The 12433-nt window shown below is 59.0% G+C and overlaps 1 protein-coding gene across 3 annotated transcripts in view; it reads left to right on the forward strand.

Moving 5' to 3' along the window:
* MACROD1 (mono-ADP ribosylhydrolase 1) overlaps nucleotides 1-12433 on the forward strand; it is a 152405-nt gene that overhangs the window by 24766 nt on the left and 115206 nt on the right. The gene's annotated exons all lie outside the window — the stretch shown is intronic.

Raw genomic sequence — 12433 nt, forward strand, 5'->3', positions numbered from 1 at the left:
TGTCTGGTGAGTGGGCATGGTGTCAGCCCAGGATGAGGGTATTTGGAGAGCTTGGGGGAGGTCAGGGAAGCCCCCTTCTGTCATGCAGAGGTCATTGTGACCACCTTTGTGGCGGTGTTGTTTGTCCTCCCGGGAGGCTCACCCAAGCATGGCGCAGAGCAGGGGGGTGACCTTGGCCGGCACCAGGTGGCCTGCAATCTGCAGTCTGACTCTTCTGCCAGGTGGTGGGTGGGAGAGGGGTGGTCACAGGGTGCCAGTGAGCCCTCCCTGGTTTTGGGGAGCCAGTGCAGCTGGGCTCAGGGTAGTCAGAAAAGATAAGCGGGAAGTTTGCAGCCTCCCTGGCTGCCGTGGCCCTGTCGGAACATGTGCTGAGTGGTCATTTTACCACTTGGTGCAGGGAGTTCTGTGGGCTGGTCCCCGCGTCTGCCACCCCAGCTACTGAAAGGGCCCCACGAGGACTGTCGACAGCCATTACTCCGAGAAAGGAGGGTTGTTTTTTTGTTCCTGGCTCCCTAAGTGTTACTGCCTTTATAGGCTTTGGAAATCAGTTTTATGGGCTGCACTGTTTGTCTGCTGAAATGTGGAAAGCACTGGAGGGGGATGAACCACAGGTTTGCTTCTAGCCCTGAAAGGTCAGATGGCTGAGGGTGAAGGGGCAGGGCTCACATGTGTCCTCCACGCCTGGGTCACTGTCATAGCTGGAAGGGGGACTGTCATAGCTGGAAGGGGGGCAGGGATGGTGTGCACCAGAGGGGGCCCTGGAATTCTGTTGGGAGGGTCAGCCTGAGGCTTTGGGACTTGCCTCTTTTGTCGGCTGGGTCCCGCTGAACTGGGCTGGGATGGTCATCCCTTCTTCCTGGATGCCCAGCTATACCAGCTGGCTCCCCTCAGGTGCCATCCGGGGCACCCTGCCAGCTGCTGGCAGTGTAGACTTCTCAGTGCAGTAAAAAATAAGCCTGGGTTTTGCCAGCTGAGATGCAGGTCTGGCAGGGGCTCCCACCTGCAGAAGATGCTTCATCTTTGAGCAGAGTTGGCCCCCTGGGAGCTGGGCAGGGTGTAGAGATGCAGTGGGAGCATTCAGAAGCCCACGCAAATCCTCCCCCCTTTCCTGGGCCTGAGGACCCTCAAGGGAGGCCCTGAGGGTCTGCCCCAGGCGAAGGCTGCTTCTCTACTTCTCTCTTGATACGCGAAGTGCTCCTACAAATCAATAAGAAAAGTGGGCAAAAGATATGGACAGGCAATTCCCGGTTGGAGAAAAACAAATGGCCAGTAAACAAGTGAAAAGACGCAGAACTTCACCAGCAATCAGAAAAAGCCTAATCGAAATAAGAGACATCATTGTCCATGGCTGGAGAAGAGGCAGAGGCTGGAAGTATTGATATGCACAGGCGTGGTGCTGGAAACAGGCCTTTGCTGGGCTCACCATTGCATTGCAGCTCGCACCAACCGGCACACAGTAGGTGCTTGGAAATACTTGCTTTATCCCAGAAAACACAAAGAACTCCTCCTTGCTCACAGGGAGACTCCGCAGGGCCACTGCTGCCTTTGTGGCCCCTGGTTTGCCACGCCCTCCGCTGGGGGTGCTCCTAGGGGGTTTGGCCTCATTGCCACCCTCAGCTCCCTGGCCCCAGGGATCCACACGCTTCCTTGGCTGTGGTCTTTCTGGGCCTGGCCTCTTGTGGGGTGGATGCCATTTCCTGCTGCTGGGCAGTGCCTCTGGGTTTCAGCTGTCTCTGCAACCTCATGGCTGGTGCCTGGGCTGCACTGTACAACGGGAGTGGGGGGGTGGTATTCATAGAGGCCACAATGGAAATGGGGGCCCCCAGAGTTGGGCAGCCCTGGCTGATATCATGGCCTCTTCCAGCACCCCAGGGCATCCTTGATTTCGGGAAGGTCTTGCCCTAATAGTGACCTTGGCTCCCCAGGCACCGTGACTGGCTCACCCTCATCGTCCGGCCCCAGAACCTCTCCTGCCGTTTCTGGTTCCCTCTCCTACCCTCTCCCATTTCAGCCCAACTAAATGATTTTGGGTCTCATAACTGCGTGTTCTCTCTCACCTCCTGGCCTTCGCTTGGGCTCTCCCCGCTGCCTGGAGCACCTTCTCCTCCCACTTCCACTTGGCTGGCTCTGGTCAGGCGCCAGGCCCCGGCTTAGATGTCATTTCCTCCAGGCACCTGCCCTGACCTGGGTTAGGCATCCCTCCCACATGCCCCAGAGCACAGCCATTCATTCATTCAGCAGGTGCTGGGTGCTGAGGCTGCAAGGGCGAGCAAGGGAGATGTGGTCCAGGCAGCCAGGGGAGCGGCATGGTCACCTGCAGCACTTGGTCCTGGAGGCAGACCTGTCTGGAGGGTCAGGAAGGGGGTGCCCAGGGGAGCATCCCAGACAGGGGCCTGAGGTGGCGCCCTGGGGGTGGCTCAACTTCTTGCCCCGGGAGCAGGGAAGCCAGAGGGAGGCCGGGGTGGGTGGTGGCTGCTCGCGGGAGCCCAGTCGCCTTCTGCTGCCTGCCCCGGGAGGTCAGCCCTTATCTGTAGAGCCTAGCATGGCCTGACCACAGCAGAGCTGCCTTTGTTGCGGGAGCTCAAGGGGGAGAGTGCAAGTCCTACTTCAAAGGGCTTCAGTCCCGAGGAATCTGGGTCTCCAAGTCCTGGAATCGTCCTGCCCCTCATGTGCCTGCCTGGGCAAAGCCGGCCAGCAGGAGAGCCCAGGCCTGGGGGAGACCTCAGCCTGGAACTCGGCTCCTGGGATGCCTGGCAGCCTCCTCTCCTGGCCCTGTCCTCCCTGTCCTTCTACTCCCAAGACCCAGCCTCCTGCCCACCTTCTCTTTCTGGACGCCCCCAGACTGAGGAGGACACAGTCCTCCTTCCTCCATTCAGAGAGTATGCAATGATGAAGGCCCAATCCCTGCCTCTGAAAGACACTCAGTGTAGAGTGGGACTAGTGGGTACAGCACAGGGTGTAAGTGCCTAGTAGGGGAGTCCAAGGTGCTGTGGGCCGGTCTGGGAAGGCTTCCTGGAGGAGGCCTGCCTGGGGAGGCTTACTTCCCTGCAGCGATTTCTGGTGGGGGTGTACCTGTGCCTTTCCCTTCGGGTTCACAGACCCCAATCAGGCTGTCTCACTGGCCAGGACCTAGCTCCCATACTAACCTCTGTCCCCGTGGCCTTGGGCAGGCGCCTTAGTCCTGGGCCTCAGTTTACTTGCTTGAAAACAGGGATGAGTGAGGATGGAATGCAGTGACAGGTGTCTGGTGCCTGGCACCATCGGGCTGCACTACCTTGCCTCTCACAGATGGGTGCCCCTTTAGGAAATCCCCCCCAGTTATGAAGTTCCAGATCTGGGCCGTCACGTGAGAAGGAGGCACAGGCACGCAGCCCGGCCATGCCAGGCGTCTCTCCGTGCCAGCTTCCCAGGGACGAAGGCCTCACTGAGAGCACATCTCCTGTGTCTTCCTGGTGACAGGTTCCACCTGCCAGCCCCTGGGGAGCCACCGTCCCTGGTGACGGCCCCTCAGCCCTTCACCCGGGCTTGTAATCTCAGCTCTGAGGGGCTGCAGCCCCTTTCTCTGGCCCACCACAACTAATCCATTCGCCAGGGCCCCCATCCAAGAGAAAGCTAATTAAAGAATCTCTGCTTTTGGCTCAGCCTGGACTTTGAAGATTCCCTTTGGTCTTCCTGGAGTATCTGAAAACAGGTGGAGGAAGGGGGCCTCAGAAATGGTGTCGGATAAGCCCCCGGAGCCTCAGTAATAGGCTTAATCCCCCCAAAGCCAGCAGGCGACAAACAGTCCTCCGCCCAGCACTGCTGAGAAGGCGCTCGAGGCCTGTGACCCTGTGGGCCCCACACCACACGGCTCCCCGTCCCTGGCTTTCTGTGAATGTGAGGCTGTGCATTCCCCAAGAGGGTCAAGGCCGTGGAAGGTCAGGGCACGGGTCCCTCACCGCACGATCTGCAAAGCAGTGAGAAGCAGTGTGGCACTGTTGATTGTGTGGTTGGTGGACAGGTCCTGAAAGAGGTAGCCTCTGCTCTCACAGAGCTTACACTATTGCTGCCTTCAGAAAACACCCGCAGGGTCTTTGGGGGATCACTGAGCCCCTAAATGTGGGGTCATGGGGGTATCTTAGAGCCGGTCCTCCTTGTCACGCTGAGCCAAGCCTGGTGTAACCCGAGAGAGAATCGGGGCATCTGCTTCCACGCCAGCCTCCACCCTCACCCCCTCCCAGGCCCCTGCTCCCCCATTTTCATCGCAGTACTGGGGGTGCAGGGAGCATTTAGACCCGCAGTTCCCTGTGCAGGGACATTGGGCCTGCATCACGGAAATAAAAATGATAAAAACCTGCCACTGAATTCTGGGTGGCAGCAAATTACTTAACACCTGAAACAGGTTGAAATGTGCACTGTGGCTTTTAATAAGTCCAGCTCCGATGCCGCGGCTTCCACAGGGAGCCGGCTGGTCTCTCCCCGAGGCATCATTTCATCGCGTCCCAGGCTTGGCAGCAGTGCAAATAAGATTTCACTTCCTCTGTAAGTCTCCGAGGGGGGAGTGCCGGCTTTTCACTTGTGCTGTCCGTTAGCTTCCTCTGCCTCGGGAGGAGAGGGTCCCTTGGAGGTGCCGGTACCGGACCTGGGTGTGGCAGGCTGTGCAGAAGCAGGTGCTGACAGGAGGCCGAGGGGTGTGGAGGAGGGGAGGGGAGGCATCCAGCAGGTGGGCTGGGGGCGCCTGAGAGTGATGAGCAAGCTCCACCCAGCCCTTCTTTTTTTTTTAATTTATTTGGTTGCACTGGGTCTTAGTTGTGTCAGTCAGGCTCCTTAGTTGTAGCTCGCCAGCTCCTTAGTTGTGGCATGCAAACTCTTAGTTGCGGCATGCCTGTGGGATCTAGTTTCCCAACCAGGGATCGAATCCTGGCCCCCAGCATTGGGAGCGCCACCAGGGAAGTCCCCACCCAGCCCTTCTGAGGCAGCATTTTGGGACTGGCGGGGACCTCAGATCCGACCAGGGCTTTGTATGCAGGGTGTTAAGAACTGGCCTCGGAATTTGGGTGTGGGGTGGGATTTGGGGTGTTAGACCCTTCCCGGGTTTGGTCGCTTCTTCAGGATGCTTGATGAGGGCAGGGACCCCTCTTAGGAAGTGGGGGCAGGAGGAGGGAAGCTTCTGGAACCTGGTGGTAGCCAGGTAAGAGCAGCGTCCAGGGACGGGGATGGCGGCCACCCACTCATCATCCCACTTGAACTGGAACTTTTAGTCCTGAGCCTGACGGAACAGCAGGAGTTGGACACATGAAGCAGGGGCGCTGGATTTTGGGGTGCCGCTTGTCTGCTGAGCAGCTGTTCAGGGGACTTGCCCCATACATATCCGTAACCTCAGCAATATGTGGGTCCTGAGATTTCTTTGGGAAGGAAAGGGCTGGAAACTGCTTGGCTGGAGTGGAGGCTGCAGCAGGAGGAGTCCCGAGTTTGTGGGGAGACCACCCTGTCCCCCAGGGTCCATCTGAAGACATGCTAGGGAGACAGGGGCTCTTCATTGTCAGCCTGTTGCCTCCACCACCCAGAACTTGCACCCCCTTGAGGGGCCAGCCAGCTCTGCTTGCCCTCCTGTGAGGCTGGGCCTCACTACGGCTCAGACCGCCTCCTCCTCTTCAGAAAGGGTCAGTTATGTTTGGAGGGTCTTCTTTCCATTGACCTGAAATACAGGTCCTGGAACCTCCCCCGTGGTTCCTGGTGATTTCCTCCTGTGGGGCCCAACCCTGTCTGGGCCCCCAGCCCCCCGGGCCACTTATTAAAACCCCCATCCCCAGCCCTGTTGTCCAGAAGCCGAAAGCTCGGGTCAGCCTGAGAGCCCATCTAGCAGGTTTCGGGAGCAGGCCGCAGACCTTGGGTGTGGTCGCAGTGGCTTGGAGAACAGGCCCTGTTCCGACGTCTCTCCTCTGTGCAGACCTGGGGGCACTTGGCTGTTGCCTCCTTGGGAGAAGTGCCCGCCAGCTCAGCACCTGTACCTGGGGGCCAGGGATGCTGGGTAAACCCCAGGGGCGCCAGGGATGGGGCCTGCACTCCCGGACAAGTGGGGGGGAAAGCAGCGTTCTCACGGAGGCCCCGGCACACATCAGCAGCGTCGGTGCTGTCGTGGTGGGAAAAATGGGAGCAACGAGCTGTCATCATGCGTATGCTTTACAGAGGCACAGGGAGTGGGTGGTGGAGCCTGTGGGTCTCACCCAGTTTTGAGGGACTCCGAGGCCCTGCCCGAGGAGCCCCCAGGACAGGCGTTAATCCAGTGGTTCCCAAATGCGTGTGACCATGAGCCCTTCCTGGGCAGAGCTTCTGTTCGCTCTAGGGGCTCAGGAACACAGTCTGGGAAGCCAGCCCCCCTGCTCCGGCTTGAAGAGAGTGGCCGGGGCACCTGGTCTGTGGTGCTGCTGCCAGTGTGTGGAGGGTCAGGCGAGCTGGGTCAGCCCTGTCCGAGGCTCCCCCTGCCTGGAGGGGTGGGAGGAGAAGTAGAGACTGCCTCGCAACTGGGACGCCAGGGCTGCTGCTCTTGGAAAGTCGTCCTCCTTGGGCCCAGCATTGATAGATTGATCTGTTGGTTGATTGATTTGCTGGTGTTTATTGACTCCCTCCCTCCATTCACGTTTCCGGTGCCTCCTGCGTACCAGGCCGGTGCCCTCTGGGATCTGAAGGGGTGGAAGGCAAGACCTGCTGGCCAGGGGCCCCTAGTGAGCGAGGTGCTGGAACCAGTTACCTGTCCAGGTGAGAACCAGCAGGTGTGGCCCGGAGAGGGCAGCCTCTCCAGAGACAATGCCTGAGTTGAATCTTTAAGGGCCTTCACGGGCACCCGGGGGAGAAGTCAGCACAGACCCAGAGCCCGCTTGGCTAGGCAGGGCCTGCTTGGGGAGTGAACCAGAGGTGTGGCCAGCAGATGGGTGGGGCCAGCAGATGGGTGTGGCCAGCAGATGGGTCCTGTGCTTATGCGGGAAGCGGAGTCTTCCAGAGGGGGACAGAATCGGACTCGCCTTCGTGCCCCCTGCCTCAGAGCTTCTGGCAGGCCCTCTCCCTTGCCCTCCAAGTCCTTCTCATCCGAGGAAACACCCTCAGTGGAGACCTGGCTCCCAGAGAGCCTCCCCACCCTGATCTCATCCATGAGCATCCTTCCCTCCCCCTCCATGAGGCTGGAAGGGTGCCCAAGCCCCAGCCCCAGCCCCAGCCCATAGTAGGCCCTCAGTAAATATCCACTGACTGGCTGGCTGACCAGGTTCTAGAAAGGTGAGTGTCAGGTGAGGAAGAGCAGGCAGCCCTCCTGAGCACCTACTGTGCGCTGGGCCCTAGGAAGAGTTTGGGGAAACAGACTCGGTCCTTTCCCCGAAGCCTACGTGGCGAGCCGCCCTTTAGAATGATCTCTGGGCTGCTCCTGCCTCCAGGGGGCCGGCAGTGAGGACCAAGAGAAGAGGATGGGGGGGCGAGGGGCACCTGTGGGGTCAGAGCACCCCGTGTCACCCCAGCCAGGCCACCTGCCACCAAGGCACATCCAGAAATAACTTTGCTTCCTTGGCATGTAAGGAGAAGCTCATTCACCCGTATCCAGATGTGGAATCAGAGCTAAGGCAGAAGTAATGAGCTCTTATTTTATATGTTAAATCTGGCAGAAACTGCTATTGTTCTCACGGAAAACAATTTTTTTCCTTTTCCCCCTCTTTGGAGTGTGAGATATCAGGCTAGGCCTGGAGAGCTGTGAATGTGGTGGGTGCGTCTAGGGGATGAGGGGTGTCAGAGGTGGCGGGACCCAGGCAAGCGGAGGAAGAGCCGTGTCCCCAGCACCCGTATGGTGCCAGTCTTATCTGGGCGCCCACATGGTTGCCGGAGCCTCTTATGAGATAATCCATGGCTCCGATTAATACATCTCCACATGGAAACCCTCTTGGAGTCTGCCTTTAGCTGTCAGTCGCCTTCCCCAGGGCCCGTGGGATGGGGCCAGAGGTCCCTTCTCCATCCTGCAGCAGAATCATTATCTTGGTTCCCATGGTGCCCAGGGAATATACTAACCCAGAGCTTCCATCCCTCCCTCCCACCACCTCTATTCCAGTGGACCCTGACAGCGGGCTGACCCTCGGGGCGGAGCCTGGGGAGGGGGTGTGGGCAGCCAAGACCACGTGGGTGACAGACACCGGCCCCTGGCACGCTGGGCCGCGAGCTGAGAGTCAGCAGCTGAGAGGACTGTAAAAGTTAAATCTTTCTATTTATTTCAAGAAAGGACAAGGAAAGTGGACTTGGACATTTTATATGAAAACAGACAAACAGAAAATACGACCAAATAGTTCATCACATTCATCTCAACACTGAAGTTTCAAGGCACCTACAAGAAGGAGGCCCAAGGGCAGTTCGCAGTGCACTTTGGTTTGTGTTGCTGTCGTGGTGGGTGTTTGTGTGTCTGGTGGTGAGGTTGGGAGGGAAGCGGGTGGGCCTGGGGCCAGGCCAAGTCAACCAGCCAGGTGCCAGATGGCAGCAGGCAGCAGCGGGACTGGTCCCATCACTCAGACCCCCGAGGTTGCTTTGCCCTTCAGAGAAAAAGGAAGAAGCCAAGGAGCGGGTGGCCAGATGGCCCCACTGGGCTGATTCTGCAGGTAGGAAAGGGCAGGGGCTCAAGGAAAGCCAGGGGTGCCCCTAGCAGGGGTCCCTCCGTTGGCAGAAGGGACCTTGTTCACAGCCCCGTCCTCCCCATGCCATTGGCTGGCCAGGCATCCACCTTCTGCAGCGGACCCTCCATTCACCAGGATCTGGCTCAGGACCCCTCCCTGCGCTTTTCCTCCCCAGGCGCCAGGGATGGACTCTGCTGTGTACAGCGCTGGGTAGCCCCCAAGCGAGCGCTTTAGCACTCCACACCTCACCAGATACAGTAACCTTTGAACACTGGGAAGGGGAATTGCTGTTGGTGGCTGTTAAAGACATTTGCTCCGCAGGGCTTACGCATGGGGTTTCTTCTAGTTTACTTTTCTCCTTTGCCTCTCCGTTCACATCCGCCTTGTGACATTCATAATTAGGGGGCGTCCGCTCCAGCCAGCAGAATTGCACAACTGCACTGTCTCTCTGGCTCGCAGCCCTGCAGCTGTCCCCAACCTTCAACCCCATCTCCCCGCTTCTCTCCCTCTCAGATGACAAACCTCTAAACACCGGGCGCTTCTGCTTCCTCCCCACGGCTCTCAGCATCTCTTCAGGAGCTGAATGCCAGGTGGGCATCTCAGCTGAGGCCGCTGGCCTGCAGGCAGGTGGTGCTCTGGGTCGGGTAAAAATATCTAAGCCAGTTTCAGAGTTTTGGGTGTGTCTTCCTCCTGGGTACGCAGAACCTTTTGAAAGCGGGACCAGCCAGAGGTGGGTGGTTTCTGGGACCCTCTGCAAGCATGTCCTTTGCACAGGGCAGGTGAGAGGTGCCCTGGACATTGGCTCCTGGGAGATGAGCATGTGGCAGTCCCGTGTCTGCTGTGGCTTTGATCGTTGGCTCGTGTTGCATTTGTTTTCCTCCGTCTTGAGGAGAAAGCCTGGTTAGTTCCTCCAGGTGGGTGGCTCGGGTGCGGGGACTCTCGACAGAAGCATCAGACACGGGGGGGTGGGGCACCCAGTTCTCTGCCTTCCTCGTCACCCACCTGAGGCTTGGCTCGGAGAGGAGAAACCGGGTCACCCCGGCTGGCGGCCAGATCTCCCTAAGCGGCTGGATTTCCCCATCAGGCTCACAGCTGGTTGATCGCGGGTCTGAGGGAGGGTGGAGTGAGATGCTTCAGGGAGAAGGAGTCCCTCCTGGGGCCAGGCTGCCAGCGGCGTGGGTGCAGGATGAGAGGAAGGCCGCTGCCAACACACCCGCCTGGGCCCTTTGCACTGAGCCCCAGGGACAAGAGAGGAGAGAGGAAGAGATGAGTGACACCCCTGTGTGCCCCGCGCTGTGCTGGGCCTCAGTGACCCAGCGCGGAGGAGCGCAGGGACCTGGCATCTTGCCCGAGCGAGCGGCCGTCAACCCTGACTGCTGTAAAAGAGATTTAGGGGCGGTGACAGGAAAGACGTTCCTGCAAGGACCCTCCGGGCTTGGACTTTTGGGCCTTCAGGTTGGGGGTGGCGTGGGTGGGAGTGGGAAGGACAGGGGCCATGGCACCGCGGTGGCTCCGATGGCCACAGTGCCTCAGGGACTGGCTTTGCCAGGAAGTGGGGGCCGGGTCAGCCCCCCACAGGACCCCCTGTGCCCTCAGCACAGTGGGAGGGGCAGTGGCAGGGGTGTCAGAAGCCCCTGGCCTGCGAGCCTCTCCAGCGGGGAGCAAGGCAGCAGCTGCCCACCCACCGGCTGAAGATCTGCCCGGGCATGGTGTCCCCAGGGGAGACGTGGGGAAAGGTGGGCTTTGCCCCTGCAGCATGGGAGGTGGGGCGGGGTCTTGGGCAATCCTGGAAATCATATTAATGTGAGAAAAATGGGCCTGACCCCAGTGATAATAGAATTTCCGAAACTAGAGAAAAACATTGGGTTAAAAATGCAAAGGGAGGGCTTCCCTGGTGGCGCAGTGGTTGAGAGTCTGCCTGCCGATGCAGGGGACACGGGTTCGTGCCCCGGTCCGGGAAGATCCCACATGCCGCGGAGCGGCTGGGCCCATAAGCCATGGCCGCTGAGCCTGCGCGTCCGGAGCCTGTGCTCCGCGACAGGAGAGGCCACAACAGTGAGAGGCCCGCGTACCGCCAAAAAAAAAGAAAAGAAAAAAAATGCAAAGGGAGGGAGGAAGTAAAGGGAGGGAGAATCAAGAGGCAAGGGAAGCTTCCTGAGTGTTTTTAAAGAAGCGAATGTGGATATTTCAGGCAACTACTTGGAACATTTCAAAAGAAATGGTAAATGCTTAAAAATGTAGAGTGAAAAGTGCCCCAGGCAGCCGTCACACTGGCTGGGACGGGTGTATTAAGCCGGCAGCTGTGAGCATGCTGTTGGGAGAACAGCTAGTGGGATGGTGGTGGGAGCTCAGGGGGGGCGCGGGTCCTGGCACCGAGGATGGCCAGGAGGCAGCCTGGGACGGGGAGCGGCAGTGCCTGGGAGGTGGCCCCCTAGCGGCCCCAAGAGAGCCAGCGCAGGTGGTGGGTCACCCTCTGCGCTCCCTGCCTGTCCAGACTCCTAGATGGGGCGGCGTGTGTCTGAACTTCCTCTCCCGGCGCCTCTTAGACACTGAGGATGGGGATTTTGCAGGCTGTCTGGTGGCAAAAGCGACTCTTTGACGGGGCTGGGTGGCCTGGCTGTGAGATGGCCCTGACCTGCTATGTTCAGGGGACACTGGTCATTTTGAGCAGTCTCTCGATATCTTCCTTAAAGGGTCCTCAGGGATGGTAAAGTGAGAGTGGGAACCAGGATCTTCTCCTCAAAGAACCAGGCGTTGGCTTAACATCTGCCACCTCCCCATCAAGTGCTTGAATGCGGCCAGTGACAAAGAGCTCACTGCCTGATTCTTTTTGCTGGGCCAGATTTCTCTTCCCTGACTTCAGTTTTCCCTTTACCGTTGGCCCCATTTCCCTTTCACTGGCTGCAGGGAATGGATCAGAGACAGACCCACCCTGGAACAGAAAGGAAGCAGAAGGACTCGTGGCTTGAGAGTCCTGCTCACGAAGGGACTAGCCTGGCCACTTCCCCTAGCTTTTCACCCCGAAGGCAGATGGAATCTGGAGGGCAGGGGAGAGACTCTGCCTGCGGGCCAGGGCCTCTGCCTGCGGGCCAGGGCAGCTTCTGAGTGACCTGTGTGGGCCACGTGACCCCCCCACCTCGTCCCAGGGGCTGCGCACAGCACTCAATGGAGGCCGGACTGCTTCCCCACCCGCCCCACCCTGAGCTCGAGCCCAGGCTCTGTCCAACCAGCATATCCGGAGCCAGCGCTGGGGCACGCGTGGTGTCCGCCTTCAGAGACCCCAGCTCCCCACCAGCCAGGCCCAGAAAAATCCCTGCTTTGCCTTTGGCCACTGGGGACAGGTTCAAAAAATGCGAAAAATCCCCCTTTCCCTTCACCTCCAGGAGTTCAATCTCTCCTAATCAATTTAGCAGGCTCGCTTGCTTGTAAACGGTAATGATTTTCATTTTTGAGCCTTTTTATCCCTCCTTAAGAAAAAAGATGCCTCCTCTGTCTGCATTCTAGAAGGCCTGTGCAGGGCTGTGAATTGCTTGTTAGCATTCACCCTGGCGCAGATCCAGAGCCAGGCATCCGCTGCCTGTCACCTGCACTGATCTGAGTGATGGGGGACATGGGCGCAGGGGACACCCCCAGCTGACCCCGCCTGAGCCGTGGCCCTGCGAGTGTGGTCTGGCCCTTGGGGCTCAGGCTGCCATGCGCCCCGAGGCCCCTCCTTCCAGAACATGCCCCAGCTCCCTCCTGGTTGCCTTCCCAGCTCCGTTGCTCCCCGTCTGCCGCATCCAATTTTCCTTGTTGTGTTTTTCATAAGTGCG

The sequence above is a fragment of the Orcinus orca genome, chromosome 8 (genome assembly GCF_937001465.1).
Source record: "Orcinus orca chromosome 8, mOrcOrc1.1, whole genome shotgun sequence".
Classification (NCBI taxonomy): domain Eukaryota; kingdom Metazoa; phylum Chordata; class Mammalia; order Artiodactyla; family Delphinidae; genus Orcinus; species Orcinus orca.